At 39.7% G+C, this 17,890-nt stretch overlaps 1 protein-coding gene across 3 annotated transcripts in view; it reads left to right on the forward strand.

The window, feature by feature from the left end:
- Positions 1 to 46: 46 nt before the first annotated feature.
- The window catches only part of NUMA1 (nuclear mitotic apparatus protein 1), a 73,619-nt gene continuing 55,775 nt past the window's right edge, over positions 47 to 17,890 (forward strand). The window contains exon 1 of one of the 3 annotated variants that reach the window (XM_049889974.1): positions 47 to 143. The gene's annotated coding sequence lies outside the window, so the exon portion shown is untranslated. The other 2 variants (XM_049889969.1, XM_049889972.1) reach the window with 2 other exon arrangements.

The following is a 17,890-nucleotide window of genomic DNA, read 5'->3' on the forward strand; positions in this document are numbered from 1 at the left end:
GGAGCCGACAGGGGCCAATCAGAGGGCGGGGCCAATAGGGCGGGGCCATAGTTTAAACTAATTGTGGGCTCACAGTGCTGGCGCGATCCCGCGGCGAAGTGCAATCCCAGAAAGCGCGAGGTAGAGCGGGAGCGCGCGGCCAGGTAACCGGCGCGGGCCAGCTGCTGGTGTCAGGCCTGGACGCCAGTAGGGATGCCCAGGCCTAAAGGGGGTGCTGCAGAGGCCAGTGCGAGCCAGAGGCCTCCTTCGTAACCGAGTCTGAGAGGGGAGAATCAATCGGTGGTAAGGTTTGTGGGGAGGGGGAATGTCCGACGGGGAGAAGGCCGAGGTGCCTAAGAGGGAGGGCTTGTTTGGGGGTGTGTCTGCAGATGAAATGCTATCTGAGAGCGACTGGTGGTGCAGGTTCCTGAGAGGTTTGTAACCGGGGAGTCCTTTAATGGGAAGTTTTCCCCTGTTTGTTGTTAACAATAGTGGTAGTAGCAGCAGCTGCCGCTAACATTTTCTGAGCACCAACTACGTTTCAGGCACTATGCTGCACCCTTTCTGTGGATCGTCTTTTTAATCCTCCTGACCACCTTAATTGTACTTTATTAACCCTGTTTTACAGTTAGGTAATGTGAGGTTTATAATATTTAACTTGACCAAAGTCACCTAGCTAGTGTGTGGTTGGTTATACTTAGGGCTTTTGAAGTTTGGGCATACATGGGTATGGTTGGAAGGCTCTGTGAGGGTGGGGGTTGTCTTGGACAAGTCACTTAAATTATTTTGGGCCTCACGTTTCAGATGTGTAAACAATGATCTTACCTGCCTTACGTGTTTCCTGGGGTGGTTGTGAGGGTCAGGTGAAGTGTGAAAGCACCTTGGAGAATGCAAATTTATGCAGATAAGTGATGTGACTATGTAAAGGCTGAGGGTGCAAGAGAACATCATCTCGTTTGATGCTGCCTCTGGGCTCTCTCTCTCTTTTGTTTACCCATGAGGTAGCATGTCATCTAGTACTTTTTAAGAGTCTGTTTGCATGTTTGTTTGCCCTCCTAGGTAATGAGAGACAGTGTCTTTTGTTCCTGTATCCTGATGCTTAACACAAGATCCGAGACATGTCATGGCCATTCTTGTGTGCTTTGGAATTAATGAGTTTTCTTGGGCCGAAGGGGATAGGAGCCTGACTTTCACTTCTTTATTAGATGGCATTTAAGCCTTAGTATTAAGCTATCCTCTTCATTGGAATGGCACTATCTCCTGAAAACGTGATATTGTTTACTTGCTTTTTTACTCGGTGCTCTCTCTTACTTCTCTTGCCTGTGTTTCTAAAATTCTGGACTGTCAAGTATGTTACTCCCTGGAGAAGCAGAACTCTTTGATGGTAAGGGAGATGGGGCTCCCTACATTGTGGACATCTTTACTGCTTTGAATATATAGGGAATGTGGGGGAACATATGGATCAAATAAGGTAGCTTTCAGTCTGGGTGTATGTATTCTCTCCCTTTCTGTTCCTGTGTTCTATTTTCTCCTTTAAGAGGAAGGAACGCGTATTTTTTGTAAAAGTTTTTGAAGTACTCTTTTGACCCAAGTTTAAGCAAATGATGACTAATTGTAGTGCCTGAATCTTAATCTAAAGCCAAAAGCTGTACTCCCCAAATGCTGGGCAATTCATCTGAGAACTCATATAAAAAACATTTCTATTTAGGATGTTCTTTTTTATTTATGGAATGGGGAGTGGGAAGAATGCCCTGAACCGAGATAGAGTTCTAGAATTGTTAGGTTGGGGGCAAAGCCCAGCTTCAGTGGCTGAACTTAGCTGATCAGGGGATGTTTTGACACATCTGTATGATTGATAAAATCCTACAGTAAGGAGATAAATTGGGGGTCAGATAATTCAGTCTCTTACCAAAAGGTGTTGCCCAGGCTCAAAATGAACACTTCCAAGAATACGAGGACCACTCCAAAATGCAGTCCACCTCGATGTTGAACAATTTTAAGTAATAATTATAGTTTCGTGCTCTCAGTGATTGTTTAGTTTTACTCATGTGTGTTTCTTGTTTTTTCCCCATTCTTTCTTCCACTTTATCCATTCCTTTGATGTCAAATAGACAAATACATCCTTTAGGTGTTTTTCAATAGAGATCTGTTAGAGATAAATACTGTCGTCTGCATCATCTTCAGTATTGATTGATAGTTTAGCTGGGCACTAGGCTTCCAGTTATTTTCCCTCAGCACTTTGAAAGTATTCACTGAAATTCTGACTTTTAGTTGTTGTTGCTTTTGAGAATATGCTTGCAATTTAATTATTTCATTGTAAGTATCTGCCTTTCTGTTTGCTGTTAAGATCCTCTTTTTTGTCATTTGTGTTCTGCAGTTTGATTACATGGTGGGGATTTAATTTTATTTAAACTACTGGGGGCATATAGTAATTCCTCAATCTGAGATTTCATATCTTTCATCATTTTTGTAAAGAGTCCCAGTCATTACCTCTTTAAATAGTGTCTCTCGCAGTCTTCGTATTTAATTTATTTGGACCTTCTAATTTTGTCCTCCATAGCTCTTAATCTTTATTTCATAATTTCCATCTCTATCTTTATTACCTTCTGGGTATTTAGGTGTATCTTCTAGTATAATAATTTACTCTTCAGGTCTAATTTGCTTTTTGAGTTTTTATTTTTATTAGCTTTTTCATTTCTAGAAGGACCCTTTTATTCATTTTCAAATCTACCTGTTTTTCATGGAGTCTTGTTTTTGTCTCATTTTCAATTCATTTTTATGTCTATAATTTAAGTAAACTTGTAGTCTCTTCATATTGTTCAGTTACCTGAAGTTTTATGGGTGTAATCCTATTGTAACTGACTCTTGCTCATGATGAATTGTTTCCAAAAGTATTTTATAATTCTGGATTGTGAGCTCATGTTCAGAAGAGCATCATCTGTGGTGATTCTGTGTGGCCTGACTTGAGATCATTTCTCCCTAGAGTACTTTTTTTTTTCTAATCAGCTTTTTTCAGGTATAATTTATATACAGTAAACTTTATTGAAAGTATAAAGAGTTTTGACAGATGTATACACCTACGTAAAGCTGCCATCATCAAGATACAGAGCATTTCCATTACCCCCAAAGTTTGCTTATGCCCCTTTACAGTCAGTCCATCTCTCCCTTTTATATCATATTTTGTTTATCCATTCACCTGTTGATGGGCATTTGGGTTGTTTTTTACTACTGGGAATAAAGCTTCTGTGAGGATTCATGCACATGTTTTTGAGTGGAATATATTTTTCTTTAAAGAGATTTCCAAACAGTTTTTCAAAGTAGTTGTACTATTTATGTTCCTGCTAGCAGTGTATGAGAGCCCCAGTTGCTCCGTTACCAACACTTGGTATTGTCAATCTTTTTAATTTTAGCTATTCTTATGGAGGAAACTGTGGTGGCATAGGAGTTAAGAGCTACAGCTGCTAACCAAAAGGTCAGCAGTTCGAATCCACCAGGCACTCCTTGGAAACTCTAGGGGGCAGTTCTACGCTGTTCTGTAGGGTTGCTATGAGTTGGAATTGACTTGATGGCAATAGGGCTGGTTTTTTGGTATTCTTATGGAGGCATAGAAGTATCATTGTGGTTTTAATTTCCTTTTTTTTTTTTTTTCCTGATGGTTGGTGATGCTGAATATCTTTTCGTGTGTTTATTGGCCATTTTATAGCTCCTACAGTAGCTTTGTGTTTGCTTCTGCTGCACACTCAAGTCTATTCCCAACCTTGGACCAAAATGTATATAAATTTTCTCTACTTGTGGACTTCCAGACCACAAGCTTAGTACAAATTTGTACTCCAAGCCTACTTGTTTTACACATTTATGACTTCGAATTTCTGGAAGTTTTTTTTCCTCCCACTTCAGCAGGTGATCAAGGCAAGTTTCTTTACGTCCGTGTGGACAGATTGCTTTTTTCTAGTCTGTTTTCCAACTGGATGTAACCCTGAGATTTTTAGCTTTTATACAGGATTTTCAGCTGCCTTTTGTGGGCTCAAAATCTCCATCCTGGGCCTGTGAGGGTGTCATATATTCCTTACTCTGTTAGAACAGCTATGCTATCATCAGCTCACTGTTCCAGTTTTCAGCTTTTTTGTTTCTAGTTCCTGGAATTTCCCTTACTTTCCTATGGTCTAAGTTTATGTGTGTGTCAGTTAGGATCCAATCAGGGAAACAGAAACCACACACTAGTTGTTTTAATAGAATGAACTCAATAAAGGGAATTAGTTTAAATCCTTGTTGGAGGGCTGAAAAAGCAAAAAAGGAATCTTAAAGTAACTTTGATGTAATAACTGCATTAGGCAGCTTCCTCCTCTACAGCTGAGAAACAAAGGAAGGAGGTTGAGGTTATCAGAACCTAGAAGTCCAGAGGAATCCAGAGTAGCTACACCCAGATTGTCTGAGGAGAGGTGTTGCCAGGATGCTGCTGGTTTCTCAGGAGCTCAAAGGAGGGCCTGAAGGGGCCAGGTTCATTGAGTCCTGCCCATCTGGTGCTAGTACCTCTGAGGGGGCACAGTGAGGCTGGTTCTGGGAGTTTAGATAGATAGAAGCCAGGAGGAACCAACTGCTGTTGTCATGACACAGCAGGCCCCAAGAGGGAGGAAGTCCCATGTAGACTCCTCTGCCTTCTGTTTTTTTCCTTTAGTGCCCCCTGTTGACAGAGTCTAACAAGGAATCTGCTGGCAAAGGTGAAATAGAGCTGGCAGAGTCTAAGCCCCAGCATCACAAAGCAGAGCATAACAGCGTAGGTGTGGAGCTACAGTAACTTAACGTGGAGAGACAATAATTTAATAATTGGCACATTCTAAAAGGATGTTTATCATATTTTACAATGCGTTTCCAGGTGTATTTAGTAGGAAGGTTTTCAGGTTACCTGGTCCATTATATTGACAGTAATAGCAAGATACTATATGCCAGGTACTATTCTAAACATTTGACATAAACTACTCCCCAAAGCTCTGTGAGGTAGGTAATAATGTTGTTATTCCCAAACTGAGGCACATGTAGATTAAGTAACTTGCCCAAAGCCACAGAGTTTCTAAGTGGTGGAATTGGTGTTCTAATCCACACAGCCTGGATTCCGTATCTCATGTTCTTAACTACTACATTATGTTGAAAATTCTTCTCTATATTGTGCCAATATCTACCTTTTCATAACTTCCACCCATTAGTTTTGGTTTTGTCTTCTTGGGGACGCAAATCTTTCCCCTCATCTGTATGACAGGCATACATATATTTGAAAAAAGCTTTCGTGTTCCCCACTGGCTAAACATCTGCAGTTCTTCCCCCAGATTTGACATGACATGATTTCCAGAACGTATTTTACAGTTGTTGACACTCATTCTCTGCATATACTCTGACTTTGCTCTTCAAAGGTGGGGCATGGAGTCGTCTTCTAATACAACCTGATGTTGATGTTTCGAGTAGCTCTGTCAGATTCATGGTTCATTGAGAGTGCATTTAGTAACAGCCTCTCCACTTCCCCTCACAGGCAGTTTTTTTTTTTAAGCAGCCTTTTAATATGAACTGCTGTATTAGGCCTCTTCCGTCCTTAGTGTATTTGGTTGGTTCTTTTACGCTAAATACAGGCCTTTACATTTATTCTCATTAAATCATATCTTGTTATTTTGATAGCATCAAATCTGTGGAAATCTTTTTGAATCCAGCGCCTATCTTAAAGCATTGTATTTTCTGTCCTTCATAGTTTATAATTCCAAAGTTTGAGAGGAAGGTCTTATATGTCTTCATTCTAAGTCTTTGGTAAAAATGCTAAACATGGTAGGTTTGAGAAGCAAGCCCTGTGTCATAAGATAGATCTTATTCCAGTTAATGGAGGTTTTGGGGGAAAAATTTTGACTATTCCTTCTGCTAAGTTAGGTTAGGGGCTATCTGGGAATGGTAGTCTTGGCTCTCTGAGGGGAGGATAGAGCCAAGGCTAAGGGTTGTTCATTGGGCAGTGAGTCACCCTTATAAAGGGCTGCTTGGCAGAAGTAAGATGATCTGGTGATTGGTCAAGGGAGTAAGGGCATTATTGCACACCATGCTCCTGGGTTGAGGCCTCTGTTGGCACCTGTGTTGCCTGCCCTTGGTATCCTATTTAAGGGCCAGTTTCTGTGAAGCCAGTGCAGGAAATGCCAGTGATTCAGCCTTGCAGATTTTTTCTGCCTTGTTGAAGTTGAGGACTGATTTATCTGGTAAGGAGTAATGACTGCATCTTTCAGGTGTATTTATTTGGCCACTTGAGTGCCTTTTACCTGTGTCCACTGACTGGGCTGGTAAGTTTTGATTTTTTGGTGGCAAGGTAGATGCAATGTGATCTCAGCCCTTGGTCCTGTGTGTGGGCAGCAGCTGCACTCTGCCTTGTGAGTGGGCATTTGCTGAGTATTTGGACTTCTGTGATGGCCTCAGTGAGGGGTTGATTTCCCTACTTTTCAGTATTTCCTGGTGAGGAGATGTGAGTTTTGGGGACAACCTGTTTGTTTTGAGTTTTCCTACTGTACCGCTCATGAACTGCAGCAAAGTGAGCCTGGTTGCTGACCTCAAGCTGAGTTTCCTTAGGCAGTCAGCAAATAACTAATGAATATCTATTATATCTCTCACAGAGCAGAATATACAAAGAAGTGTATAATACAGGATTTCCCTCCCCACCAATTTTTGTTCTGAAAAATTTCAAACCTGCAGATCAAAAACAAAAATCCCAAACCTGTTACTATCAAGCCAATTCCGACTCATGGCAGGGTAGCGCTGCTCCATAGGGCTTTGTTGGCTGTAATCTTACAGAAGCAGATTGCCAGGCCTTTCTTGTGTGGAGCCGCTGGGTTGGTTCAAACCACCATCCCTTATGTTATCAGTCAAGCTCAGATTGCACTACCAGGCCTATTCAAACCTACAGATATTACTTGAATAATATAACAAATATTCAAATACCTTTTACCTACATTTACCAATTGTTAATATTTTTGCCATATTTGCTCTCTGCCCTTTATTTTCTGAACCTTTTACTGTTAAATGTATATATCATGTTACTTCATCCCTTAGTGCTTCAGCCGGTATCTCCTAAAAATAAGGGTCCTGTACCCATTGCTGTTGAGTCGATCTGACTCCTAGCAATCATATTAGACAGAGTAGAACGGCCCCATAGGGTTTCCAAGCCTGTAATTCTTTACAGAAGCAGACTGCCACATCTTTCTCCTCTGGAGCAACTGATGGGTTTGAGCTGCCAAGATTTGAGTTAGTAGATGAGTGTCTAACCACTGAGCCACCAGGGCTTCTTTAAAATAAGGGTATCTTCCTATATAAGCACAATATAGTTAACACACTCAGGAATTTAACATTAATTCAATACATCACTATACAGTATACCCACTCCTCACTTATCAACATGGTAGGGTTCCAAAGACCAGGTTATTGTGCAAAAATAAGTTTTATGCAAAAATGGAGGTTGATTACATCAGATCACAAAATGGAGGATGACTACATAATTACATAACTGCCAAACCACTGAGAATCATGGTCCGCCAAGCTGACATATAACCTTTACCATCACAGCCAGTGTTACTCCGCTTTGCACCTCAGCATTTGTTACTGCCAGGCATGTGTTGTTAATGTGCAAAAGAGTTAGATAGTAGATTTTTTACTATTGTCAGAAATGAGAAATACTGGATAACAAAATAGTTGATAAGTGAGGAGTGGGTGTATTATTCTGATTTTCCTAGTAATGTCTTTTATAATTTTTTTCTTTCTGTTCAGGATCCAGTGAAGGATCATGCATACATTTGGTCATCATGATTTTGTCATGTCTTTATTATTCTTTAAGGGAGAACAGTTCTTTAATCTCCTAATCATAAATGCCTTTTTGTCTTTCATAGCATTAACATTTTTGAAGAGTTTAGGTTAGTTTTGCAGAAAGTCTCTTAATTTTGATTTGTATGATTATTTTCTCTTGATTAGATTCAGCTTAGACAGTTTTGGCAGAAGAACTATATAGATTAACACAGGAATTTGATTTGTGAAGCTAACACTAGGACACATGGGGGAAAGTATCCAATTTTGTGAAACAGTATAGTATAATTCAGCACTTGATTATGTTGTCTAATCTGTAAATGCTATAGGAATTGAGAGGAAAGGGAATCAATAGAGCCTGAAATAACGAGGAAGGACTTTGGCAGGCAGATGGAAGATGGACAGAATTTAAGGCAGCTGGGGAATGGTTAGTAGCTAAGCCATGATTTGGAGTTTCCACCCCACTACTGAAGTTGCAAGGAACCTTGGTGACACAGTGGCTAAAGTGATCGACTGCTAACCAAAAGGTTGGTGGTTCGAAACCACCAGTGGCTCTGCGGGAGAAAGATGTGGCAGTCTGCTTCCATAGAGATTATAGCCTCAGAAACCCAACCCTGTGGTTTCTATGAGTCGTAATCTACTCGATGGCAGTGGGTTTGGATTGAGGTTGCATATTATGAAAAGTGAATTTCTTCTTCAGAGTTTACCAAAAAACCAAATCTGTTTCTGTCAGTTCCAACTCATGGTGACTCTATGTGTAGAGGTGCTCCATAGGATTTTCTTGCCTGTAATCTTTTTTTTAATCTTTATGGAAGCAAATAGCCAGGCCTTTCTTCTGCAGAGCCAGTGGGTGGGTTCAAACCACCAGCCTTCAGGGAGCAGCCAATCACAGTTCAGAGTTTAGAGCTCTGTATCTACCGTGAAGTTTGTACCACTGGGTAGCCTAGTAGCTTAGAGTCCTTGCTGTGGCGTCAGACAGGGCTAGAGAGAGTGTCTAGCCATTTGCCAGCTGTTTAACCTAAGGGAGTTTTCTCACTTGTGAGAAAGAGTATTAATGACTTTTAAAAGGTTACTGTGATGCTCACGGTGAAATATTGCATAAATATTTGAATTAGAATATTTGAATGCCTTAAAAAAATAATATATTTATTTTTAGGTGGGGCAGTGCTTCTGAATTCTGCCATAGGCACCACCACGGCATTCACTTCTATGACCTGCGTGACCCCTGAAGGTGTTTGAATTTACCACTCTTGGATAACTGAAAGCATGGAAATGAGAATGGCTTGGCTCATGCAGAGAGAAGTGGGAAGACTGGCTTGGTTAGTTCAGAGTGTACACTGTGGAAGAGTGGGAAATAAGGTTGAATAAATGACTTGAGGCCAGATAATGGAACACTTGGAAAGTTAAGCCAAAGAATTTAGGTATGATGCTTTAGGCAGAAGACAACTCTGGAGGTTTTCGAGCAGGAGAGACACTTGGAAATGAGAGTGTTATGGAGTCTCCTGAGAAAGTACCTTTCCTGGTTTGGAGACTGGAATCCTAATAGGGCAGGGCTTTCCCAGTGCTGACCAAGTGGGGGTGTGGTTTGGCAGTCTTGCTACAGGAGGCCAGAATTTCTGCCCCTGTAACTCTTCCTGCTCTGCCACTGACTCACTCCGTTGACCTGGGCTTTATGGCTTCCCTTCTGGTGGCTGTCTGATCTTCAGAACGCTGAGCCCGTCCAGGATGGTGTGAAGCTGAACTGACCAGCAGTGGGGAGGATGGGGGAATAAACAAGCATTTCTGTCCCTTTGCCCCTTCTTCCCTGGGTGGATGCTAATTCCAGGCCAGACCGGAGATCAGTTTGTCCAAGCCTGAGGAGACTGTCTGCCAGGAGGTAAGTCAAGATGGTTCCTGCTCTCTCTCAGCTTTTTCATAGGTCAGCTCTTTTTTCTGAGCAGTAGATCCTGCTTTCTTCCCCCCTTCTCCCCCTCCAATCCAGATTCCTCAAAGTAACCTTTCAGCCACCTGAAGTGAATAGGGTTTGAGCTGGCTTGATTACTGCCAGAAGGTGGGCAGAGAGGTTTAAAAAATACATTCTTTTCATTATGGGGTGGGTGTCCAGAGGTTTTTGCTGGCCCCTGCTCTGAGGTAGATTAACCAGAACTCTTGTGAATCAGACACTAAACAATGGCTCATCTCCATAGGGGTGGCAGCTACAGAGATCCTGGTCTTAAGCTGTCAGTTTTTAACAGCTACTGGGTTTCAGAACCATACTTGGTGTGCTTTAGGGCCCTGAGTTGCCTCCCTCCTCTTTGACAGGGGAGTGATAGAAGTGAGGAGCAGGGAAGGAGGGTGGTGTATGGATAAGTATAGGTTTGTATATTGTGCTGGGATTCAAGGTGACTGGGTTTCTAGTTGCTAACCAGCTTTGTGACCAGGGATAAATTGCCTACTCTTAATGGGTTGGAGTTTTCTCATATATAAAAATAGTTTGGATTAGTATATGATCTTAAAGATTTCTTCCAGTGCCAACATTTATGATTATATGACATGTGATTGTAATGAAATAGTTTATTTTTAACAAAGCGATTATGTGACAGCGATTTTACATTCACATGAAGTTTGTCCTCCTCAAAGTAATTGTCTTCTCAGCTTTTATATTTATTCTGGTGATGCTGACGGTGCTCAGAACATTTTTGGCTTTTGAGCCAACTTTTTAAGTGTCCTCAGTGGTAGCAAATCTTTACTCTTGCTTGGTGGATTCAAATTTTGGAAGCATCCAGAAGATACAGTGGGCCACAGAATTAAGGAAGGTAATACCTTTTTTGGTAAAGAACGAGGTGTAACTATAAAACGGTGAGACCTAATTTTTGTGTGTGTCTTATTTGTAGTAGACTTCAAAGACAGTTTCCAAAGAAGTATTTCATAAATATTTTGAGCAATGGTAAATTAGTAGAATAAGTACATAACTTCCTAAAGAGACTGTTTTGATTACAGTTGTCATTTGATTTAATAAGATTGGAAATGTTTGGTAATAAAGGAGTCACTTTCCTTTATATTTACTGTGCATATGCTTGCTTCGGAATCGACTCGAAGGAACCAGGTTTTGTTTTGTTTTGTTTTATGCTTGCTTCTAGGTCAAGATAAATAGATAAACCAGTAAAAAAAAAACCACTTGCCATGGTTGACTCAGACTCAGGGTGACTCCACGTGTGTCAGAGTAAAACAGTGCTCCACAGGGTTTTCAATGGCTGTTTTTCACAAGTAGATCTCCAGGCCTTTCTTCCGAGGCAACTCTGGGTGGACTTGAATCTCCAACCTTTCAGTTAGCGGCTGAGCACATTTCAGGTACTTAGATAGTGGAGAAAATTAGCCTTTCTCATTGTAGTCTAAAACCACAGAGGTGTTGAAGGATGAAAAGGATTGGAACTTGTTGCTGTAGAAAATTGTATCTGAGGCGCTATTGCAGTTCCGTCTGCAGAAACTCCCCGGCCAGCAGTTGCTCAGACTGTGGCAGCCACTGCTCAGCAGCACAGCAGCAGTTTCCCACTTGGTGCAGCTGATGCACATGGCTTGGTAGCTCCTGTCTTTTGAAGGAGAAATGATACACAGTTAAACCTCTGAGAGCCGGGAAATCGATGGGACTGCCTTGTTTTTCCCGATATTGAAAGTTTCCTGCCTTTGACCAGGTACAGTCTTAACACTTATCTCTCACTCATTTTAGTGGCAAATATTTGAGTTTTCTTTTTCTGAAGGATTTCCTCCTTACAGAGGTTCCGGCTTTCATGGGGTTTACTGTATCAAATCATTTTGTTGATTTTTTGTTTGTTTTTTGGTTAGCAGTTGTGGGGTGGGTGAGAGACTGGTGGCGGTGGGGGACAAGAGCAGAGGGGCTGCTTAAATGCATTCAAATTAGGCAAATTATAGTGCATTGGGATTAGTTTTTAGAAATGGTGGTCTTGCTGATAACTCCTAAGTGAGATTTTAGGCAGCCAGGCTAAAAGGCTCTGTTGCTAAGTCACTGTGTGATCGTTTGCAATTTTCTTTCTTATTCTAGGCTTCGTTTTCCTCATTTTTATATTGAAAGAGTTAAGAGATAAGGGTTGTTCTAGATCTGAAATCAGGTAGGTCTAAGGAGGTTTGAGTAGGGAAGTGTCTATTCTCAGCTGCTGACTCTTGGATTGAGGGTGGAGTGGAATTTTCTTTTGACCTCCTAGATTATAGTGGCTTTACTCTGTACTGGGTGATCAAACATGAAGTAGCTGTTTAAAACACAAAAAACAACCACAGGACATGCTGGTCCTACGAGAAGTCATTCCTGGGTAAGACCTATTGTTTGAAGGGGGCAGACAGTGTATGTGTGTGAGTTTCATCAAAATGGACAGCTTTGGGTATTGTGATTTAGAGGATTTGAAAACTTTGTTCCCACTGTTGTTAATTTCAAGCCTTTAGTTAAAGGGATTCTCTTAACGATTGGTGCAGTGGGATTCATTTAGAGAAAAAGCCCCGTGTAACCACAATTAGAAGTTAAACAAACGTCCAAGAGCAGAGCCAGTTGCTAAAGAGACAAAATCAGTTGCTTTTCAATACTTAGATTGGACAGATGACCCCAAGGAAAGCATTGGCCACTTAGAGAGTTTGCTAGGCACCAGGCTGGAAGATTTGAGTTCCAGAGAACTGTAGAATCCACACCTCTTAACCTCCCTTTCTTTCTTCTTTCCCTCAGTCCCCTTTAATTTTAATTAGGATTGTGTAAACACAGTCAGTTTGCCAGTTCCCTTAAAGTGGCAGACCCATGACATTTTCTGCTGGCCACTCATGCTAGGCGTGTGACTTAGAGGAATTGTCCTCTTTGACACATTGGCTTTACCGGCTCCCTTACTGAAAGACTTTGCTAGATTAGGGCCAGTTGGTTGTTATTCAGACGAACAGCATTATATAGTACCTACTAAGGTCCCTGGGGAAACCCTGGTGGCATAGTGGTTAAGTGCTCCGGCTGCGAACCAAAGGTTTGGCATCTCGAATCTGCCAGGCGCCCCTTGGAAACTCTATGGGGCAGTTCTGCTCTGTCCTATAGGATCGCTATGAGTTGGAATCGACTCGACGGCACTGGGTTTGGTTTTGGTTTTGGTAAGGTCCCTGGGGGGAGCCTTGGTGGCACAGTGGTTAAGAGCTTGGCTGCTAAACCAGAAGGTTGGCAGTTCTAATCCACCAGCCACTCCTTGGAGCAGTTCTACTCTGTCCTCATAGGGTCGCTATGAGTCAGAGTCAACAGCAGCAGGTTTGGTGTTTGGTGTGGTTAAGGTCTCCAGGAAGAAGCCCTCATGGCGCAGTGGTTGAAATGCTCAGCCACTAACTAAAAGGTTGGCGGTTCAAACCCACCAGCTGCTCCTGGAAAGAAAGATGTGGCAGTCTGCTTCTGTAAAGATTACAGCATGAGCAAAAGCACAGAGCCTGGAAAGTGCCTGGCATATTAATAAGAGGATATTTTAGAAGAATGACCTGAAGATCAGACTGGACAGAAAGTTTGAGGGCTAGATCCTAGAGATTCTTTAAGTACCATGCTATAGAGTTTTGAATTTTATTCTGCATGGAGTTAGCTATTGAATGTTTTTGTTTTGTTTTGCTTTTCTTTTATTTGATAATTCTTTTATTTGAAATCCTAAGCAAGACATCTGTCTGTATTTTGTAAAAAATACATAATTTTCCTTTAACATTTACACAAATGATTTTATTTAACTTTTGTTTTTATGTTTGAAAAAGGACTGAATGCACAGTATAAACTAAAAGATGGAGTGTTTAGCAATTCTTCCTCTGATGCATGTCCTCTTTTTCTATAGCTGTTTCTGTGTCACTACCTATATGGCTACCTCTTTTTTTTTTTTTAAGTCTAAATTATATTGTATTTTTTAAATATACCATGACCATTTAATTATTCTAATAGTAGATGTTTTGCTGTTTATACTTTATGCTACTATAAACAATGTACAGTGCATACTCTTTCCTTTATATATGTTAGTATTTATGCAAGGTAAATTCCTAAATGAGAAACAGCTGATTCAAAGGCTTTTTTTTTTTTTAATATTTTATTGTGTTTCTGTGGAAGTTTACACAGTAAATTAGGTTCCCATTTAACAAATGCACACATTATTCAGTGACATTGGATACATTTTTCACAATGTGGTAGCGTTCTCATTCATTCCGTTCTGGACTACTGGAAACTAAACATTCCGAATGGAGTGAATGAGAACGTTAACACGTTGTGAAATATGTATCCAGTGTCAGTGAAAAATTGCTTTAGAGTAATGGTTGACCATTTGTTGAATATTTTTTTTCTTCTTTATGGGTGTTCAGTGTTTTTGATATAAGGAATAACATGACCCAATCTGTGTTACTTAAGTGTTGGCCTATTTTTTTAGTGTAAGGACTTAGATTTTAGGGTTGAAAGTGGGTGGATCTGGTTCTTAGGGTATGAAGTCAGTCAGGTGTCTCCTGTTTGGGTACTTGATTTTTCAGTTATATTTAGGAAAGCAGCTCCAAAGGCAATAAGGCAGGAAGTGGTCAGACCTCTGTCCCTTTAAACTGAGCTCTCCACCCCCAGTGATTAAGATTTTCTTAGGTATACAAATTATGCACAGTCTTCTTCCTAGTGGGTTGCTTACTACTGCTAATCCTTTGAAGGTAGAATATCTAACAGGGAGAGGAAGAAAAAGGGGTGGGCTTTTGATTGGAGGTTGGAAACGCAAAACATTTTTTTAAACCTGATTAAAAAATACTGTATACTTATTTTAGGAAATATGAAAAATACAGAAAAGTATAAAGAAAACCAAAATCACCCATAATCTTACCTTTTGGAGAAAATGACTGTTCTTGTTTTAGTGTATTCCCATCCCGTATTTTGTATTTATGCATATTTGTTTTTGCATTGTCAAGATCATTTATTACCTACAGTTTTATATTCTACTTTTTTCCCTATTATATAAATTCGTATATATTTAAAATGTTGCTAGAACTCTTAGTAAAATATTTCTAATGGCTGCATGATAGTTTATGTATAGAATTTTAGCAGTATTTTCAATTTAAATAATGCTGTAATGGAATTTTTTTTGGTCAAATTATAAAAAAACTATATAAAGAAGTCCCCTGCATTTCATCCTTTATTGCAATTCTGCTCTGCAGAGGTAACCACTGTTAATAGTTTCTGGTGCATCTTTGCATGAAGATTTTTCTGCATAAGTTTTTGTCCATATTTTTGGTTGTTTTCTCGTGATACATGCCTACAAGTGAATTACTGGGTCAAAAAAAAAAAATTAAGGGATATGAAATTAATTTTTTACCTGTTGGTACATTGTGATACAGTTTAAATAACACAAAAAATAAGGTTTTAAGGGAGAAAATAAAAGCCGTTCATAATTCTACAGCTCTAAAATAAACTGTATTTGATGTGTTTCCTTATGTGTGTATATATATATATACATATATATATATACGTACACACACAGACACATTCACAAGTATGCTAGGTGTGTAAATAAATTGGAATCAGCTGTAATAAAGTTTTATATCCTGCTTTTTTAATTCAGCATTTAATGAGTGTTTCCCCATGTCATTAAAATTAATTAAAACATTTTTAATGGTTACATAATGTTTTATCATAAGGATGTGTCATAATTTATTTGCTATTATTAGATATTTGGTTTTTCCTCCAGGTTTTTATTATGATAAATAATTCTATTAATATACATAAATCTTTATTTGTATTTCAGATTACTTTCTGAGCTTTAATTGCTGAGAATGGAATTAAATTATTTGGTCAAAAAAATACGAGCATTTTTAAGACTCTTGATACGTATTACCAAATTTCTTTCCAGAGAACCACTTAAAGAATGCATGCTTACTTGTGAGAAGGTAAATGTGCCTAATCAAACTGTGCAGTTGCTTCCTTGATCATCAATTTCTCAATTAAAATATTAGACCAGATGAACTTCCTGGAGGGTATGATAGCTTTTTTGCCATTATTATATAAAATCAAAATTTGGGAGAAAATGGGAGGAAAGGGGCCACAGGTAGAAGCCCTGTCAGCTAAAATGATCTTTGAAAAGGAAAGGAAAAGGAGACAAGTCACTTATGTCCATGGCCCTTTACTTCCTTATTTATAAAATGAGGATGACGGCACTTTCCCTGCATACTATACAGGAACTGAATGACCCAAAATTCCCTGTGGAAATGATTTCTATCTTTCTTCTATCTACACACACCTTCAGAAGTGTGTGTAGGAACTAGAGAGAAGAATCAGCTTTCCTTTTCCTCAAGGGCTAGGGCCCTAATTCTTAGCAGTTGGCCAGAAGTACTGAAATCTTCAGCAGCTTCCTAGTGAGCCTTCTCTCTCTCTCTCTTTTTTTTTTATTTTTATTGTGCTTTAAGTGAAAGTTTACATGAGCCTTCTCTTTACAAGGAAAAGGGAAGGAGTGACAACAGTGTTGTTTGTGTGTGTGCGTGCATCTGTGTGTGCGTGCACGCATTGATTGCGTATGTTTAGCAGCAGACATGGTGGGTCAATCTTGCTCTGGTTTCATATTACCATTGTGGTGTTTGGGTGGGAGCTACGTGAAGGAGAGGAGGAACCAGATATGCCTGTCCATTCCCATCACTTGAGAGTAAAGAGACAAGGAAACCCTTTGGAGTAGTATCTCAGCCCAGAATTAGAGAGATGTCTTTTGACTTCACTTGAGTGTTTTGGGCTCTTTCCTTTACTACTGTGTACCAGAACTACCCTGAATATTAATTTATTTGAAAATGAGTCACATTTTAGTCCATTGGATCAGTCACAATCTCTACTGAGGAGCTTTTCTTTAGGTATTACGTGAGAGTTATTGTTTTTATTTAGACCCAGGCAGGAAATATTTTAGCCTTTTTAGGCCATATGGTGCCAACTACTCTCCTTTGCCATTGGAGAGCAAAAGCAGCTATAGACAATACATAAACAGATGAGCATGGCTATGTTCCGGTAAAATTTGACCTACAAAAATAGGTGAATGTCTCACAGGCCACAGTTTGCTGACCTCTGGGTAGTGGCAGGTACACTAGACAGAGTCAAAAGGCTTAGCTTCGATGAGAAGTTGTTTTAAAAACTTAGCTTTGATGTCTGCTACTTACTAGCTGTGTAATCTTGACCTCTCTGAGCCCTCATGTTTAAAATCATAATGGTAACTCCTTCCTTTATGAAATAAAAATGACCAATTAGACATAGGTGTTTGATTTTTCTGGAAATCAGGAAAAATGTAAATTAAGACAATAGTCATATATTGTTTTCTATCTGTTATATTAGTAAAATTAAAAAATAGTATGTTGACGGAAGGGTGTAGAAACAAGAATTTTTATACTCTGTTGGTGGGAGTGGAGTTCTGGTGGTGCAATGGTTAAGAGCTTGGCTGCTAACCAAAAGTTTGGCAGTTCGAATCCACCAGCTGCTTCTTGGAAACACCATGGGACAGTTCTACTCTGTCCTACAAGGTCACTATGAGTGGTATTGACGGCAACTGGTTTGGTTTTTTGATTTGATTGGTGGGAGTATATATTGGTACACCTTTTTGGATAATAGTTTGGGCGTATCTGTAATATTTTACATGCACAGACTTCTTATCAATTCCAATTATTGGTATATGTCCTAGAGGAATATTTGCTTGTTTGTAGAAAGAAGTATATACGAGGATAATCAATGCAGCATTCTTTGTCATGACAGAACACTGAACAACCTAAATGTCCAGACATAGCTAAATGGGAAAATAAAATTGTGGCACATGCACGCTATGGAATTTTCTCAAGATTTTGAGTGTGGGGGAACCCATTGTGTATTAATATGGAAACATGTTGCAGGAATTTTAAAGTGAAAAAGGCAAGTTGCAAAACAAATTATACAGTGTGATTACAGGTATATAGTTCAAACATACAGTTGTGTGTGTGTGTGTATACATATATGTATACATGTGTATATATACACACACATATATGTATATACGAAACCTGTTGCCGTCAAATCGATTTGAACTCTTGGCAACCCTATAGGACAGAGTAGAACTGTCCCACAAAGTTTCCAAGGCTGTGATCTAAAGGAAGT

Source organism: Elephas maximus, chromosome 7 (assembly GCF_024166365.1).
Source record: "Elephas maximus indicus isolate mEleMax1 chromosome 7, mEleMax1 primary haplotype, whole genome shotgun sequence".
Classification (NCBI taxonomy): Eukaryota; Metazoa; Chordata; class Mammalia; order Proboscidea; family Elephantidae; genus Elephas; species Elephas maximus.